Source organism: Neopsephotus bourkii, unplaced genomic scaffold (genome assembly GCF_033783945.1).
Source record: "Neopsephotus bourkii isolate Nb327-2 ecotype Australia unplaced genomic scaffold, CSIRO-AGI_Nbou_v1 NB_1328, whole genome shotgun sequence".
Classification (NCBI taxonomy): domain Eukaryota; kingdom Metazoa; phylum Chordata; class Aves; order Psittaciformes; family Psittacidae; genus Neopsephotus; species Neopsephotus bourkii.
The window spans coordinates 3,865,368-3,883,091 of NW_026901808.1; the positions used below are offsets into that span (position 1 = coordinate 3,865,368).

Below are 17,724 nucleotides of genomic sequence, written 5' to 3' on the forward strand. Positions count from 1 at the left end.
CCCTGGGTAGCCTGTTGCCGTGCTCTGGCACCCTCAACGTAAAGAAGCTCTTCCTCATGCTGAGGTGAAACTTCTTGTGTTTTAGTTTATGGCCACTGCTCCCCATCCTGGTGCTGGGCACCACTGAAAAGAGTCTGACACCATCCTCATGGCACCCGCCTTTGAGATATTTATATGCACTGGGATCCCCTCTCAGTCTTCTCTTCTCTAGACTGAACAGTCCCAGCTCCCACAGTCTCTTCTCATAAGAGGGATGCTCCAGACCCCCATTCATCCCTGTGGTCCTCCACTGGACCCTCTCCAGTAGCTCCTTGTCTGTCTTGTACTGAGGAGCCCAGAACTGGATACAATACTTCAGATATGGCCTCACAAGGATCGAGTAGAGGAGGAGCATTACCTCCCTGGACTTGTTATACCCAGGTTACTGTTGTCCCTCCTGACCTCAAGGGCACAATGCCAGCGCATAGTCATCCACCAGTACTCCCAGGTCCTTCTCAGCTGAACTGCTCTCTAGTAGACAGAATCATTTGAATACCCATATCTTGGTAATAAAGTTTCACACCAAAGTAAGGATAGTGCTATGGCACATGACATGCACCAGTTCTCAGAAGAGTGTGCTTTGAACTATTTAGCCACAGAAAAAGTAAGCACAGCCCCTGGCTGAGCTGTCTAGTTAGAGCAGCCGACTCCAGTTAGAGCAGCTCTGATACAGATTTCTGCCACTCATCTGCCTGGCTTTTCAGTCAGAGTTAGCTTCATTACTATTTTTCCACCTCTGTTTCTCCAGCTGTAACATGGGGCAGTGCTTTCTGCATCTACCATTCACCCCAGTCTCCCTCCCAGCTTTGTCTCCTGCTGGGTTGTTTTGGTTTTGCTCTTCTCTCCATGAGAAGAGCTGGCTTTCAATGCTGGAAACCTTCTCCATGACTAGGGGAGTTGTTGCTTTTTTGCGGTGCCTGGTCCCCATGGCAGACAGCACGCATAGGAAATGGCAGCTGTACAGCTTGCTTGATATTGCAGTATCACAGCTGCCACTTATCTTGTGAGAGGGTTAAACAAGCAACACGGGAAGGTGACGTGAACCTCTTAGCAGCAGCACCATAGCCTTTGGAGCTGATGTTTTGCAGCTGCCTTGCAGAAGCCTTCCAGCCCCTTTGGATGGGTGACCCAGGTGAAACCCAGAGGTAGAGCTGATCTCCTGCTGCTGATGGAGGTGCAGGTCCAAGTGATGGGCATCCAAGAAGGGTGTGGAAGGGTCTCAGGTGAGTGGGTTCAGCAAGCCTGTTTATCAGTGCCAGAGGAGCACATCTGCTTGGTAAGGATCATACCTGCCTCAGCCTGCATCTCACTGTGTGTATCAGCTACACTAAAATAACAATGCCTGTACATCCTAGAGAGGGTTTTAAGGAGACTAAGCAGATTTCAAGATGATGGGCACTTCCTTTTTCTCTTACAAGCCCATCTTGACAAAACCAGCTCTTAGCTGGCCTTGGACATTGAAATGTTTTCTGTTTTGTATGTTTTCTTTGCTACTATTGTGTTTCTGTCAACTAAAATTGTAATCCTTCAGACACTTCCCTTCCTTTCCAAGTTTGAAATATAGTATTTACCAAATAAGTGTGCATAATATGGAATGTCAACAAGAGTCATAGCTTTAAAGAAAACTGGAGGGGATGTCAAGAAGTTACCTAGTCCCTGCTTTTGTTCAGAGACAGAAAGAATGCTACTAAAAGCACTATGGTAGCATTTCTCAGTAGGAACTCATACCTTCTCAATAGGAGTTGCAGCTTATTTTAAGAACTCCACCAGGATCCTGTATGCAATCTATGCCAGTACTTTACTTAACTAAAAAGCCATTGATCCGAATAAAACCTTTCAGCCTAGGTATCACACTTTGTAGATGCTGTAGACTGAGCAGTGTGGGAAAAACAGCAGGATTATTTTGTGCAAAAGGGTTTATTTTTGCAGTGTGAATTTCTTCCTTAGAGGATTTTCTCTGTTAGAAAGAATACATTTGGTTGTACCACGCGATAAGCATTTTTAGATACTTCTGATGGCCTCCAGGCCACAGTGACACACAGCACAGGAGCCCTGTGCATTATGGAGAGGTCTTCCCCAGGTTTGGCCATGTGAGGCTGTCTGCATCACCTTGAGTTTTGGAGGGGCCAGTAGGATAGTAGTTGGTGCACACAGAGCAAAAATGGAAAATCTCTCTGATGCCCTGTGTAAAACAGACAGAAGATAGATACATAGCATCCCCACAAGGATACCAGTCAAGCTAAATGCAGACAAAATTCAACCTGTTTGGGAAAACATGTTTCTAAATGTCATGAAACAATTAAACCCTGTTAGAAATCCTATAAAAACAAACCATGGACTATCCAGGCAATGTGACACGAAAAAGAGCTGTCTACCTTTGCAGAAGGTATTTAAAATGATCTTGTTAGCATGTTCTGAGAGAAAAAGTGACAGATTAGATCAAATGAAGGAGGTGTTTTTAACACTTCTTGATAAATGGCCTTTAAAACAAGTACTGACAAAAGCTGTGCAGGGCACGTACAGTCCTTCAAATAAAATCCTCTGCACTCTGGAGGAGAAAGACAGAGATTTTAATACAGTTTAATATGTAAAAAGGTTAAGTTAATGTCACATTTTTCCCTTGCCGTTTGCTTTTCTTCTGTTCTCATTGGTCAATATGGGAGAACTCTCTTGTATTAATGTAACCTTTTCTGTATTTCAGTGGATTAAAATATTGTTTTTCTCTCTGTGGGCAGCACGTAGCTGATTTGATGCTTCCTTTTATTACAAAATCTTACGTGCAAATAACCTGGGAAAGCTTAAGAAGGCCATCATTTTGCTTATGTGCCTGAAGGAGAGAAGAGTTCTGCAAAAATTAGGTGCTCTGAAATTTACATCAGGAAGTGTGAGACCACAGATAAAACAAACAGTTGTAAGAGCAGCGGGTTAATTGTGTTCCATGCATTTGTGTCTTGTGGCTGACTGATGTATGACTGAATTATACTGCCTTTGCAGCACAAGCCCAGCTCTGATTAGGTAAGAAAAACAACAAGGAAAGGAAATGTTAGCCTGAGAAAACCTTTAATTAGTCTTTACACTCCCATCTGGGGAATTCATACAAAGCGAAAACCTTGACTGAGGAGTGGTTGCCCATGTGTCTAGTAAAGGACAAATTCCTATTCTTATTTTTTTCTGCATTTAAACGTTCATAACCTCCCCTTCCCTCCCTTTACTGATGTACCTTCTTTTATATGAGAGGATACCATGCTTCATGCTTTCTCTCTGTCCAGGCATTCACATTTGTTTGTGCTCTTGCCTTTTCTATTGTGGAATAGATTTTCAGTTATTGTGGGGCTATTTCTGGCTTTTTTAAAATACAGTGATTGTTTAAGAAGAGTGTAGGTATAACCACATCTGGAAGATGAACCAAGGTGAGGCTACAAGTAATGGTTAGCATAGAAACAGGTCTGAAAAGAATACAGTGCCTATTATACGGGATCCTTATTACCCAGTTTTGCAGGATTAAAAGTAGATTCCTGCAGTTTTATACCACTGACATTTCTCTGTACTTCTCTCTGGATCCTTTCAAGCCTATCCACAGTCTCCAAACTGGAGGTATTGCTAAGGTGGGCAGTAGGCTGAACAGATCAGAAATACAACATTCTTTCCATGTGGAAGAAACACTTATTAATAATGTTCCCAGAATGAAACCTTTGCCTTTTTGTAACACATCAGATTTGCAACTCACCGTTAGCTTCGATTCTGGGATTATCCCCAGTTGTATTGGTTAGTCGGTTATCCCCCATTTCACATTGTGCATCTGAATTCTCTGCCTTAAAGTGAGTGATTTTGACTGCTTTAGTTCATTTTGAAACCTAAGTAAGTCCTTTTAAACCAACTAAACAGTGATGTCTTGGCATCAGCAAATTTTTATTATCTATCAGTAGGTCTCCAATTGTTAATGAAATTATCAAATTGAGCTGGTCTCATCCTAGGCCCCTCAGAAGCACATTTGTAATTTCACATTTGTAATTACTAATCAGGAGCAAACCATTCCCTTTGAGAGGGATTATTTTCAGTTACAGTGATTCCACCTAGAATCTACCTCCCCATTCTTTCCTGTACATTCTCCTTCCCCTTTTACCACAAAGAAATAAACATGAAAATCAGAAATAAGAAATTAAATTAGGTTGCTCTGGCAGGATTTGCTTTCCACAATTTATGTGTTGCTGGACTTTCTCAACTCTTTTGATAACTTGTCACAGATTATTTGAGAATGGAAGTTAAAGGAAGTTTTCTTTATTATTCGGTTTTTAAAATAGGGAATATGTTTTCCTTTCTTCAGTCTGCTACTAACCTTTTTTCCTCCATGAATTCTTGGACATAATTACTAATAGTCTAGAAATTACCTTCTCTTAGTCATTGAGCATACATGAACATCAGCACATCCAGCACTCTTTTTTAAGCAGTTCTCTCCTTATTCTGATTTATATTAATTTCTATTTGAAGTTGATGTAAGTTTATGGTCCTTCTGAACATCTCAGTGAAGAAAGCAAAGAAAGCACTGAATATTTCAGCTCTCTTCACATTCTCAGCAAACAATAGACCTTTTGCTGTCCTTCATTTTCCTTTTAATATATTAATGTTACTTTTTCTTGCTACCTTTTATACTTTCCTTGCAGACTGCTTGACAGTAATTCTGACACCTTTAATCATCCCTCTGCATCTAGTGGGACATCAGCCACCTAGCAGGTGTTGCAGCATCAAGCTTTGAATGTCTAGATCTTTTATTAGTGTGACCCTGTGGCATTAGCTCCTTTCATGCAAAGTGACACACTGGAATATCAGAGCATTGTTTTTTAAGAGGCATTTCAGCAGCTGCCTTCTGTGGAGATATAAGGCTTTGCAGATGAAACACCAAAATATTTTAAAAGATAAAGCTCAACATAGCAACATTATTGTTTTGTATGGCATTTAGGCCCTCTCTCATGTCACACTTCATGGATTTCACTTTTGTCAAGAAATTAACAGAAAAAACAGTTCCTCAGCTCTAGAGAGTTAGCCATCCCTAAAACACTACCTTCAGCTCCCATGCCATTCAGGTGCAGTTGTTCATGACAGCCAGAGAGTACTCATGCATCCTAATCACCAAGCTTTTAAATTCACAAATACTAGGGGAAACGTTTAAGAGTGCAGCCCTTGAAACCCCGTATTTTAATCTCATGAAGCCACAGACTGCCTTCAGCTCTTTGGCATAAACTTTAATTTGAAGGTGTCGTTACATGGGATTTGTGCGTGGAGCTGCAATGAATGTGTCCCTTTGCAAGGCTGGCAGCTGCTTGGTAGCAAGTCATGCGAAACGAATGGATGGACCCCTTCCCACTCCCAACAGGCAGGCACTGCACAGGACACCCCCGCAATTGGCATCAGCTCTGATTTGTAACCTTCCTGGCAGTCTGCAGCAAAGACTACAAACCCAGGGTGATGGAGCTCTGCACCCTTCAGACATTCTCACCAGTTTAAGGTTGAAGCGTGCTGGCAAGCCAGCCTGGGAAGCTTGCATGGCTGCTGCCTAAGCTGTGTTTGTTCTGCAGACACACGCTCTTTGCAGCTATGAATCTGGCAATTTTACACACATTGAATCTGCATTGTGTTTCTTTCTTCCTACAGTACACGGCCCTGGCTGAATTTCCATGCTGTTAGGATTAAATGCCTTCACAAACTCAGTGGTTCTCCTCCTGACCTGATGGCATTTGATAAAGAGAATGCTCCTCTATCATATTCTTACAATATATAAACCCAAAGTAAACATGGAATCCCCCCCCCAATGTTTTAAAATTTGAATATTAATTAATTAAATTTAATTATGAAAGCAGTTTGTGTGCATGGGAAATGTCTCTTAAAAAAATGTGTTTCAGTTCAATTTAATCCAGACGCTCCATCCATGTGTAAGAACAACTGAGCTATAAAATTGGGCAGCATGCTTTCTGGCAATAATGAGAAGATAATATTCCTCTGGAATGTTTAAGTGACATCACTATTGATAGGTTAATTAGAAAGAAAATTGTAAAGCTTCTCCAAACCATTAGAATAAAGTGCCTCTAGTACTTTGAGTTTATCTGCGGAGTCTTTGTTCTGGCCATATATTATAGTAATTATTACCTGTCTGGTTAAAAAAAGCCAACCATACATACAAACAGAATTTCAGAAACAGGCTAAATCAGAAGGAAATACATACAGTTTTAACGTAGCAAAGAGCTTTTTCCTTGCTCAAATGTACTTTTCAACTACTGATGATAGCCTTGGGTACGTTTGCTTCCCTCAGTGTGTAAGGAACAGTCTCTAAGCAGGTGTATAGTTCCTGGTTGCACAAACTGAAATTAATTGTTCATGCAGATTTTTATTCTATGTTAGATAGGGAAATCTAATGATAAAAGCAGCCTCAAATGATTTCTGCAGAGGGCACTGCTATCTGTCATTTTATTAATGCATTTTATAATTACACCTCAGGAAAGAGACTAATTACACTTAATTCCTTTTATATGGGCATTCTATTTTTATAACAGAAACATTTTTTGCATATTATTTGTAGCTGTTGTAATTTTAATGAGTCCAAAAGGCTGAGAGATTGTCTGTACTTGGAGACTGAATAGCAACTCCAGAACATGTACGTTGGTGAATTTCCAAGTGCTGTTAAGCCCTAATATTGTTGCCTGGATTTAGGAACAGGCTGGATATCTGCTCTGCAAATTTCCTCACAGCACAGAATCTGTACTGCCTGGAAATCCCAGCTGTAATAAGTAGTCTGATGAAAGCCATGGGGTATTTCTAGTTTTAGACTCCCTCTGGTGAATTTTATACTGGAGCTTGGGTGTCTCAGTAAAGAGACATGTCATTTCTTTTTGGAGGAATTACACTAACATGTCCCATGCCACTTTTGAAGCAACCACCCATGAAGGCTTAGTCACAAACTGTTTTTCTGTGGCCAACCAGCTGTTCAAGCAGCTGTGGCTTCTTACCCTTGGAAGTAACTGGGCCCTTTGCTCCCATAGAGATTCCCTCTTGCATCCTGCTCAAAAGGGGAGGTCATGTTGCAGGGAAGAGAAGGGCCATAGGACATGAGCTGAGCTGGTGCAGAGCAAGAAGTGGCTCTCACACCTTAGCAGGTGCTCTAGCTGGTTTTTCTTTTCACTTTTTTGCCTTTTGTGGTGAGAGGCAGGAACATTAGAGGTGCAATTACAGAAAGAGCTTAGAAAGTGGAAGAAGTGCATGACTGAGTGTCTGCAGAGAATGGGGACTGCAGGAAAGAAACAGAGTTTGTAATGGTGGGTGGCTAACAAAAAGTGGACTTCTGATACTACAGTAGACTTGATGCATTCTGCAGCATTGCTGCGAAATAATCCATGTACATGTGAATGAAAAGTGTCAAAAAGAAAATTCATTATTTGAGTTACGCCTTTTTTTGTATATATGTAGAGCTAAGATGACTCTGTAGCATAATGCAATATATTAATAGCATGTGCTACACTACTGCAATCATCGATGGAAAGCAGTAAAGGCTGTTAAGAAGGAAGAAGAAAATTTTCTGCTGTCTTCTTGATGGTCTCAGGCAGTTCCCACTCAGCAAAAGCAAGGCAAGTTCAAGATCTGACAAGCTGATTTTACAGATTCTACATAAAAGGCTGGGTATGAAGACTGCTTCATTCAAAGCTGCATCCAAACAACTAAACTGAAAGAACATAAAGTCTGACTTTCATGTTTTTAAACATAAAACCATGAGAAGATTTGAGGAGGAAAGATGCTAAAATGTAAATCTTAAGAATATACTTTCAAACATACCAGAGGTGCAGAGCTTGTCAGAGAACCAAGATCCCAAAAGATAGTTTGGGCACAAGCTAGAAAAGACTACAGAAAATAGATTAATTCTTTGCTTCAATACTTGTTAAACAGGAGGGCAAGGCAACTCCTGCAGAGATTCTGCTCATCACAGGGATTAGTCTGAAGAACGGATTGCAATGGCTAGGTCAGCGGCAAAGATTTTATAACAAACTGATGAAATGAATAGTAAGAAACCACCAGAAATAGATGGATTTCATCCTCTACTCTAAAGGAATTTGGATATGAAGCTGCTGAACTAGAGCTGCAGGGTGTAATCTACTGCCTAAATCAGTAAATTGCTGAATACCAGATGAATGGGAAGTGGTGAGTGTGACACCATTCTTTAAGAATGGTCCTGGAAAGTAACCAAGCGAATCTCATGTTCAATTGAGCAGGCGGAAGGAAGCAGTAAGGATGGTGAGGGTTAGTTGGCACATGGATAATGATGATATAGTGGGCAGGGGTCAGTGGGGCTATTGCAGAGCGAAGCCATTCCTCACAGATGTATTACAGGTCACTGGAACTCTCAGTGACTATATAGATAAATGTGTTCTGGTTAGTATACTGACACTTTCAGAAAGCTTTTAACAGCAAAGCTGTCAGGAAAGGCTCCGCTGTGGGATGAGAATGAATAGGCTCTTCTAAGGAAGAGATTAAATTCTAGGAAAACAAAATGCTTTAAATAAGTGGTCAATTTTCACAATCAGAAGACCTTGCTATAGCGATTATTCTGTTCAGCATATTTGTATATGTCATGATGAAGAGGTTGAAGACTGGGGTGCTAAGATTTGCAGGCAACACAATGCCATGCAGGAGTGCCAAACTAAACTGAAAGTTAAAAGCTGTAACAAAATAGCACAATACTGCGTGTTAAAGCAGCAGGTGAAATTCAGCTCTGCTAAATGCTAAGTACAGTACATGTGGAAAATTGCGTACACAATCACACTAAATTAACCATCACCCCTGAAGAGACAGATCTCATAGTCCTTGTGGTTTGCTCGCTGAAAATGTCAGTACAGTCAGAAAAGCAAACAGAATATTAACTGTTAGGGAAAGAATAGAGAATAAAGGAGAAGCCATCATTATGTCATTTAGGAGCACAAATATCTTGAAGACTGCAAATTGTTCTGGTGCTTCCACCTTCAAATGAATGCGATAGATTAAAAACAGTTCGGAGGAGACCGGTGATGCTGGTTGGGGTGAAGAACAACTCCCTTATGAGGCAAGATGAAATAGACCGGCAAACTTCAGTAGGAATAAGATGGGTATGATATAAGTCAGTAGAATAAGGAATCATATGGAGAATGAGGAAGCAATCATAAGATTATTATGTTGTAGCTGCAAACAAAAAAAGGAACATTTTTTTTCAAACAACACAAGCATTTAACTTTAGTATATCAGGAACATCAAAAGCATGAGCAAATTCAAATACATGGTTAAAAGTAATTCTAGATACTAACTTTGAACATACTGGCATTAAAAAGAAATCTGTAAACTGCTGACTGCCAGTGGCTTGAATGTTGTTATACCCATTTCATACTTGTCCTACATTCCTTTCCTAAGCATCCTCTACTTGTCCTTTCTGGAGTGAGGATAGCAGGCTGGGTCGGCCGTAAGAATGGGTCTAAGATCAGTATCCTTTTACCTGCATAGGTGATCTCCCCAAGTTTCTACTTGTCCTATTGGTTCCGCTTTTACCAAACACATAGAAGAGAGGCTGCCTCTGTCATTCCTGTTGCTGGTGTCAGTTATCAGAACAGTGTCATTTGGTGTGTTCATTTTTTTTTCCTAAAACTCATAAACCCTATTTTTTTTTAAGTTAGGGTTAATTAATTTTTTAGACTTGAAAAGCTTTATAAATGTTCTATAAAATACAGATTTAAATACAGTGCCTGCCTGCCCACTAAGTATTTTAGTCTTATTATTTCACACTTAACCATTTTTTGCAAGATTAACTCATTCTTCTTCACAGCTGGCTTGAAGGATTTTGCTATTAAGCGTAGAGACACAGGGATGCTTTGACAGTGTTAAATTGAGTACATCTTTGCAAGAATGATGTTAACTACATGTGTGAGGGGAATGTTTTTTCTCCTTTTCTGCAAACAAATTCTTAAAATCACACACAGGTTTTTTTTTTTGGAAATGATGAATAAATAGTTCCCCTACAGTAAATTCACTCTTGATTTATTAAGCTTTTATACTGTCAAAATACATTCAGGATCCCTGAGGACCTCAGTTTGCATTTCTTTGTTGTGCAGACATAAGAATGTTGATCAGCTTCACATCTGATATACATCTAAGCCAATATACTCTTCCTTGAGTTCTGCCAATTACACTAGTCCAGTACTGAGCTCCTCTTGCCACAGGCTGGCATACAGTTCATGTGCTCTAGCATTCCAGTTGGATTCCCAGAGTTCACATCAATTACACCTAGTATCACTACGAGTGAGGCTTGACAGTGATGCATGTAGTAGGGAATTGGTGTGTGAATGACATTATCCCAAAGGGACATGCAATTTGGAGGGAAAGCGTAGCCAACATCTTCCTATACTGTTCAGATGGGTCACAAATCACATACTAAATGGATGGGACTAAGAATATCTTTGTCTTTGTGCACCATTGTAATGGCAGTGTTGACATTCACTGAACACTTCCTATGAAGGTAAGATTTATATTATTGCATAAAGTAACCCAGGTATGCCATAGGTTTTAAGAGTAAGTGATACTTATGTAGAGAAGATTGGCTACTTACCTGAATTGAATCACTTTGTAGGCATTTGTCTTTCAGATGTGTGCATGAGACTAGCCAAACAGAGGCTGGTGGAGCACTGCATGCTCCTGGAGTATACTTCTGTCCCTTATATGTGAGCATAATGTCAATATTTTATATCTAAATGTTACTGACTTTTCAGTGGGGTTTATGACAGCCTTCCCTGTCAAGCATTCAGCACCTGCGTCTCTACTGCTCCCAGTACACCACCTGAAGAAGACCTCTTAGGACCACTGATCCTTCCATCTTTGTATTTGCTGGGATTGGAGTAAACTTGCAAGCAGCTTTTCAACAGCAACATCTACTTTTCTCCAATATTCTGAACATGGAACTTCACTGGCTTTTAAGACCTAGAGATTTGCATGAGTGCCTCAGCAGCATAACTCAGTCTTCAGCTTGCTTTCTGATCCAAATAAGAGTCAAAGTTTGCCATAGCAAAAATTAAAGATTATGCTGGTCAATCTTTGGTTCATTTTTGGATACAGCGATTGCCCTAAATGTTTGTAAGAAGGTCATGACTGATCATGCCATTCTTGCCTTCTTCCCATTTCCTTGCTCCAGCTTTCTTGGTTGGATAAAGAAATGTCTGTATCTGTCATCTGTTATCTCTATGACAGCCCCTTGCCTCCTAGTTTTACTACTTTTTGCTCTTATCAATGTCAAGCTGAGCCGAGTTGCTTCTTGCTTGCTGTAGTTACTGACTGCAACCTCAGGTGTATCCCACTGCAAACTGTAGGAAATAACCCTTCAATCTGGGGCTAATCAATGATGGAGCATTCTAAACAGATGCTCCATTCTTCATTAACAAGAAATCTAGGAGAGGCTCTATACCAGTGAGGACCTACTGCAAATCGTGGGGTCTGCATGGCTCTTAAAGACTTCCATTTACTGCCTCTGACAGGAAACAATCAGTCCTGTTGATGGTCAGTGTTTTTTTTATATTTATGCCTTTCCTTTGGCAATAGGACTACAAAAAGCTGAAATAAATCTGCAAAGACTCTGCTCTGGAGGGACTGGTGAAATATAGCAGTAATGTGTGGAGAGTGGAATCACAAAGAATAGGAGTAGATATCCATGTGTGAAGCTACAGCAACTGCGTGTGATTTCTTGTACAAAATTTGGCCATGGAATGGGAAACACGTACAACAATATATGTGGCAGCCCAGCCATTTCTGCTTGGATTTTGTCTTTCAGAAATGCAAAACAACAGTTACTAAAAATACATTTTAAAAAGAGTGATGATACTTTACACATAATGATATGGACTTAAAAGAAGCCCGTGTGTAAGTTGTATTATGTTCATGCTTCATACAAGGAATGATTCCTTAATTGGTGGAAACAGATGACTTTGATCTTTTAAAAACCTAGAAATCAAGGTCTGCTAAAAACAGATACAGTGATAAAATGACTAGATAGACAGCAAGCTAAATGTGCGCAACAACAAGCAATCAGGAAAGCTGAGATGGGAAAAAATCATGATGAACACAAAGGAAAAAGACTTCTGCACTATATGGTATAAAAGCTTTTCCAAATACTGTCAGGGCATAATTAACTAAAGCTGCTCTAAGCTGCCAACTTTCCAGCTGTGCCTATCTATCCACTGAACCCACCACCTGCGAATAGCTCAAGTGATTTTGGGGTGCCTGACTTGAGATGTTCGGGAGTGTCCTGCTCCAGGGTGATAGGTTTATAGTCCCTTGTTAAACTTCAGTGTTATACAACATTTACAGTGCCCAGGTAGCTGCCTACATATTGCCTATTCCTTTGAGAAGCCTGAAGAATTAGTCTTGATTCTAATTAATTTCCTCTGGGAGACATAGTTAGCAATAGCTCTACTGTTTAGAAGCCTGGACTCTTGTCTCCCCTGGCTCAAGGAAAGGCTTTAGTATCAGGTTATGAGTTTCACATGCATTCTGTCTCCCTTATTGCAAACACAAATGCACAAGTTGTGCTGTCAGAAGGAAAAAACCCAGAAGTTACCTGACCCTGTATTAAGGACACTTATAAAGAGGTAAACGTCAGGTTTGAATATTGTTGAATCTCTTTCATGGGTTTTGACAGTAGTTTCAAATGTAATGCTTATACCTTCCATGATTTCAAGCTTTAGTTTCTGTGCAAATAAGAGTCACATGCCCTATGGTCTGCCTGCCTTTTTTGACCCTTGGCTTTTGAATACTGAATTGCTCTGTTTTACTAGGAATAACTTGGTGTATGTGGCTGAGTTTTCCTGAATAACCACAAATAAGGTTAGTGTGAGCTCTGTTATCATGGGAAATGACAAAATACACAAACTGCTGAATGCTGTGAACCTGTCCACAGCCCCAGTTGATTACTGTCATGAGTCTCACTGTGTTGCTCACTCAGCAAGCTAGAACAGACCAAGCAAAGTCACACAGATTTCTATGCAACAACACAGAAGCTCAGAATTCACATCGTAGAAGCTTTCTGTCCCTTGTGCATGACTTTGACCTTTGGTGCTGTACAACTGAAACAAAGAGAGGGGAACAGACTGTAGGAAAAGTGACAAGAGTCGGAGGAAGGCTACAAAGTTTGAAAGATATAAAATTCTGTGGTGCCTGTATTGCAGATGTCTGTTCTGCAAATGCAGAAGAAACGTCTACCAAAGAATGAGAAAAATAATGTACTATGAGGAGATATGAAGAAGCTAGAGATAGGGCTAACTGGTATATGTGAACTGAGAAAAATGAGTTGACAAGACAATGACACTAGAAATGTCAGAGATGAGAAGTATAACTTTTGCGGAAGATGTGAAAAAATATGTAACTCACAAAGTGATAAAATGACACAGATGCACACTGTGTATAAAAAAGCACATTCCTCCCTCATTCTTCATGAATTTTGCATTCACTAAACCCATTTGTGCAAGATGCTCTGTATCTCTGCAGCCGTCAGCCACAGGCTCTTTGTTTGATGCTGGTTTCAATAAACATGCTGGCTGCAGGAGATATCATTCAAGGCTATAAGAGATCTGTTGATCATATCTCATATGTCTAGCCAACACTATGACCATCCTCAAGAATTCTCCTGAGAGTAGCCAGTAGTTCCCTGTCTCTAAGAAAGGAAGGGATAGAGATCTGCAGCAGAGCTGTGCTGATCATTGTCCTCAAAGTGAGACAAGAATAAAATATGAGTTACCGTAAGCCTTATCTAAATAGACCTGTAAAATTGCTGCCAGAAGTGCTTGAATCTTCAAAGGCTATGGGGACTGTACTCTGCATTGGCTGTGTTATGTCCCTCATCTCTGGTGACTGATTCAACTCAGTATTACTGTCACTGACAGTGTGTGTGCCATATTCTCACCCTACTCTGAAACTAGGGCTTGCAGCTTTAATTTTCAATACTGCCATCACCAACTAGTTTTGTGGTTTTTTCCCTGATGTTAGGAACAGTTGAGAAAAGGAGTCCTGATGTGCTCAAACCTCCATCATTTGGGAGAAAATATCAAAGGTAAGGAATAATTCTCCAAACTTTTCTCATGATTCTTTTAATACATTCTTGTCTTACAGAGCAGAGATGTGGTCCTATTCAGCCTGTTTTTGCAGTGGTGTGGACAGAGTCTTGTATTTCTGGTGCTCCTTCATTGTGAAGAAGAAAGGAGGGTGGAGATTCATTTTTAGAACTTGGAGCTCTGTAAGTCTATCTGCCATTTAAAGTTTTTAATAGCCATATTTTCTTTTGAGGTATTTTCCTTAGATCTAATGAAACTTTCCTTCGTTACTCCTAATTTGTAAGCTATCTTGCTGTTTGTGCAAATTATCTTTTTGAGTCACATGTTTCAGCGGTTGTAAGCCTTTGCTGTGGTAGGCTTTTCAGAGTTCACCACTGTAGCTTGTTCTGTGCTCTACTGCCAGAATTAAGAGGAATTTGTATTTACTTCCAGTGTAGTAATGAGGTTCCCCCTATGGAGGTCTTTAGCAAGCAATCTCCATATGGAATATCCATGAATTGCAGTAAAATTCTGCTGAAGTTAATTGTGGTATTTGACCTTGCATATGGTTTTATACGAAGTTACACAATTATGACTGTGGCTCTCCAACACTGGTTGAGAATAGTTTGCCAGCCATGCAGGCAGAGGATTCATGTGAAGAAGCACTTTTTCCTGTAATTTTCAGGTCCTTTGATGGACATTTCTCTCCCATGTCTAGTGACAGATGAATCCAAGTTAAACTAGGATGTTTGCTTGGGCTTTCTTAAGAAGCAGAGTCTATGAGTCCAAATAGAAGTCTCAGTGCATGTGAAAATGCCACAACTAAGAACAGTGAAAGCTTTAAAACTTTTAATGCATTGTCTCTACAGGATGGCAGAAAGATATCCTTGAGCAGAAAAGCAATATGCTGGTGAGACTGATGAAGTCTGTATGACACCAACTCACTAGTTCCACCTTTCTGGCTCTCAAAACAATTCCACAGAAATCGAAGTAGAAAGCTCCATCAGTCATGAAGGGCAATTAAAGGCTATTTTAGACCTTGTAATCCTAAAATGGAGTCCTTCTCAGTGGATTTGTGTCCAATAAAACCACAAAGTGCCTGGCGTCCATTCCCAGTGAGAAGGAAGACCAGGACTTCTTGTCGGAAATGATGATATAACAACAAAATTCACTAAACCTTTTCCGTCCTTCTATGAAGTTTTTAAAATCTAGGCAGTTCAGGCAGGACCAGAGGAAGACCATCACTTGCAGTGCTTGCTCTTTGAATCTGTTCTGTCATCTGCTCCCAAGCTTCACTGGAGCTCACAGAAACCTGAGGATCAAACTTAAAGTGTCATAGGGATGCCCCAATTCTGATGTCACTTCATGTTGTTTCATCATTGTCTTTTTTGCTCAGTTTATCTTTGCTCCTATTCTTAAGGTATGTTGTATTCCTTTCATACTTACCTTCCTCAGCAATGCATCTACTCTATTTTCTTTTACAAGAGGTAGTTTTATACTGGTTCTTTATTTCCATCCGATTTCCTATAATCTTAGCTTTTACTTCTTTAAATTTATACTCTGCATCTGTAATGCATACACTTTTACATGTATTTAGACCTCAGAATCTTTTGAATATGTGCTGATAGTATTTTAGGTTTTTTAACATATGTCCAAGTGGAATATATTCCTGGCTCATCCCAGCCCTATGATTTCACACTAAGGGGGTACAACATGCAGACTTGGACTAGCCTATCTAGATCTTTCTTCAGTTAGATACTGCATTGCTTCAATTATCCAAATTTATAAACCCACTAGTATAGATGTAGCTCTATTATTCCAAAGCACTTTATATTCTTTATTTATTTCTGTAAAGCAGGGAAATTTATATCAATATGAATGTGCCTTTATCAGGGCTTTTGCTGGTTATAACTACGCTGACAACAAATTGCTATTTGTGGAATATGTTTACTTATTACATCTAAATGATTTACAGGCAACATGTTTCATTATGTGATTTATTTTTTTCAACAGCTTAGCTGGTTTAATTTTTCAGGGTGAGTAGAAATAATGGTGGAGTTATGTGTATTATTTCTTTTATAAGCATGATCTATACCTTGTGTTATATGCTTCATGTTTTTCTTTAAGGCTTCAGGTAAATCAAAGAAGGCTGTTCAAGGAGAAGGAAAAGGGAATCAAAACAATAATGGAAGTAAGCAGATCATGAAAATAAGTATTAGCTGCAAAACGCTCCTGATTAGACCCTATCACATAAGCATGGTTATCTCTCCCCAGCACAGAAAGGCTAGGATCAGTGAATCTGATCTTTAAAGACAAAACAGTATGCAAAGCAAGAAGCACTGAACAGATTTTTGCATATTTTAGTATAGAGATGGATCTGTGAAACAGAGAGGTACAGAACTGCAGCAAGCAGGCTGCTGGTCCCAGCCAAGAAATGGGAATAAACCTGCATTATTAACAGCAGACATAAACTTAGGAAAGGAGATACGGGTACAGAACTCTGCTTCCTTTGCTCATCTTCCTATATACGTGGCTAAATAGGGAATTGCTGGGTATGCTCAAGTGGAAGAGGAGAGTTTACAGGTCATGGAAGGAAGGGCTGTCCACTTGGGAGGAATATAAGGCTGCTGCTAGAGGATGTAGGAAAGCAGCTAGGATGACTAAGGCCTCCTTGGAATTAAAGCTAGCGAGAAGGGTCAAGGACAGCAGAAAGAGCTTTTTCAAATACATGGCAGATAAAACTAACACCAGAGGCAAAGTAGGCCCGCTGGTGAACGGGACGGGTGCCCTGGTGACAGAAGATACAGAGATGGCAGAGTTACTGAATGCCTTCTTTGTCTCTGTCTACTCTGCTGGAGGCAGTCCTGAAGAGCCCTGTACCTCTGAGACCTCAGATGAAGACAGGTCAACGGAGCGGTTTGCCTTAGTTGATGAGGAATGGGTTAGAGACCAGTTGAGCAATCTGGACATCCATAAATCCATGGGTCCAGATGGGATGCACCCGCGGGTGCTGAGGGAACTGGCGGAGGTCATTGCTAGACCGCTCTCCATCATCTTTACCAAGTCTTGGGAAACGGGAGAGGTGCCTGAGGACTGGAGGAAAGCAAATGTCACTCCTGTCTTCAAAAAGGGCAAGAAGGAGGACCCGGGTAACTATAGACCGGTCAGCCTCACCTCCATTCCTGGGAAAGTGATGGAACACCTTATCCTTGGTGCCATCTTAAGGCATATCAAGGATAAGAGGGTTATGAGGGGCAGTCAACATGGCTTCACCAAGGGGAAGTCATGCTTGACCAATCTCGTAGCCTTTTATGAGGAAATAACACGGTGGATGGATGACGGCAGAGCGGTGGATGTGGTCTACCTTGACTTCAGCAAAGCGTTTGACACGGTCTCCCACAGCATCCTCGCAGCTAAATTGAGGAAGTGTGGTCTGGATGATTGGGTAGTGAGGTGGACTGTGAACTGGCTGAAGGAGAGAAGCCAGAGAGTTGTAGTCTATGGGGCGGAGTCTAGTTGGAGGCCTGTATCTAGTGGAGTGCCTCAAGGGTCGGTACTGGGACCAGTATTATTTAATATATTCATCAACGATTTAGATGAGGGAATTGAG

The 17,724-nt window shown here is 40.5% G+C and overlaps 1 protein-coding gene across 15 annotated transcripts in view; it reads right to left on the reverse strand.

Moving 5' to 3' along the window:
* Nucleotides 1-17,724, reverse strand: part of MAGI2 (membrane associated guanylate kinase, WW and PDZ domain containing 2) — a 728,751-nt gene that overhangs the window by 24,004 nt on the left and 687,023 nt on the right. The gene's annotated exons all lie outside the window — the stretch shown is intronic.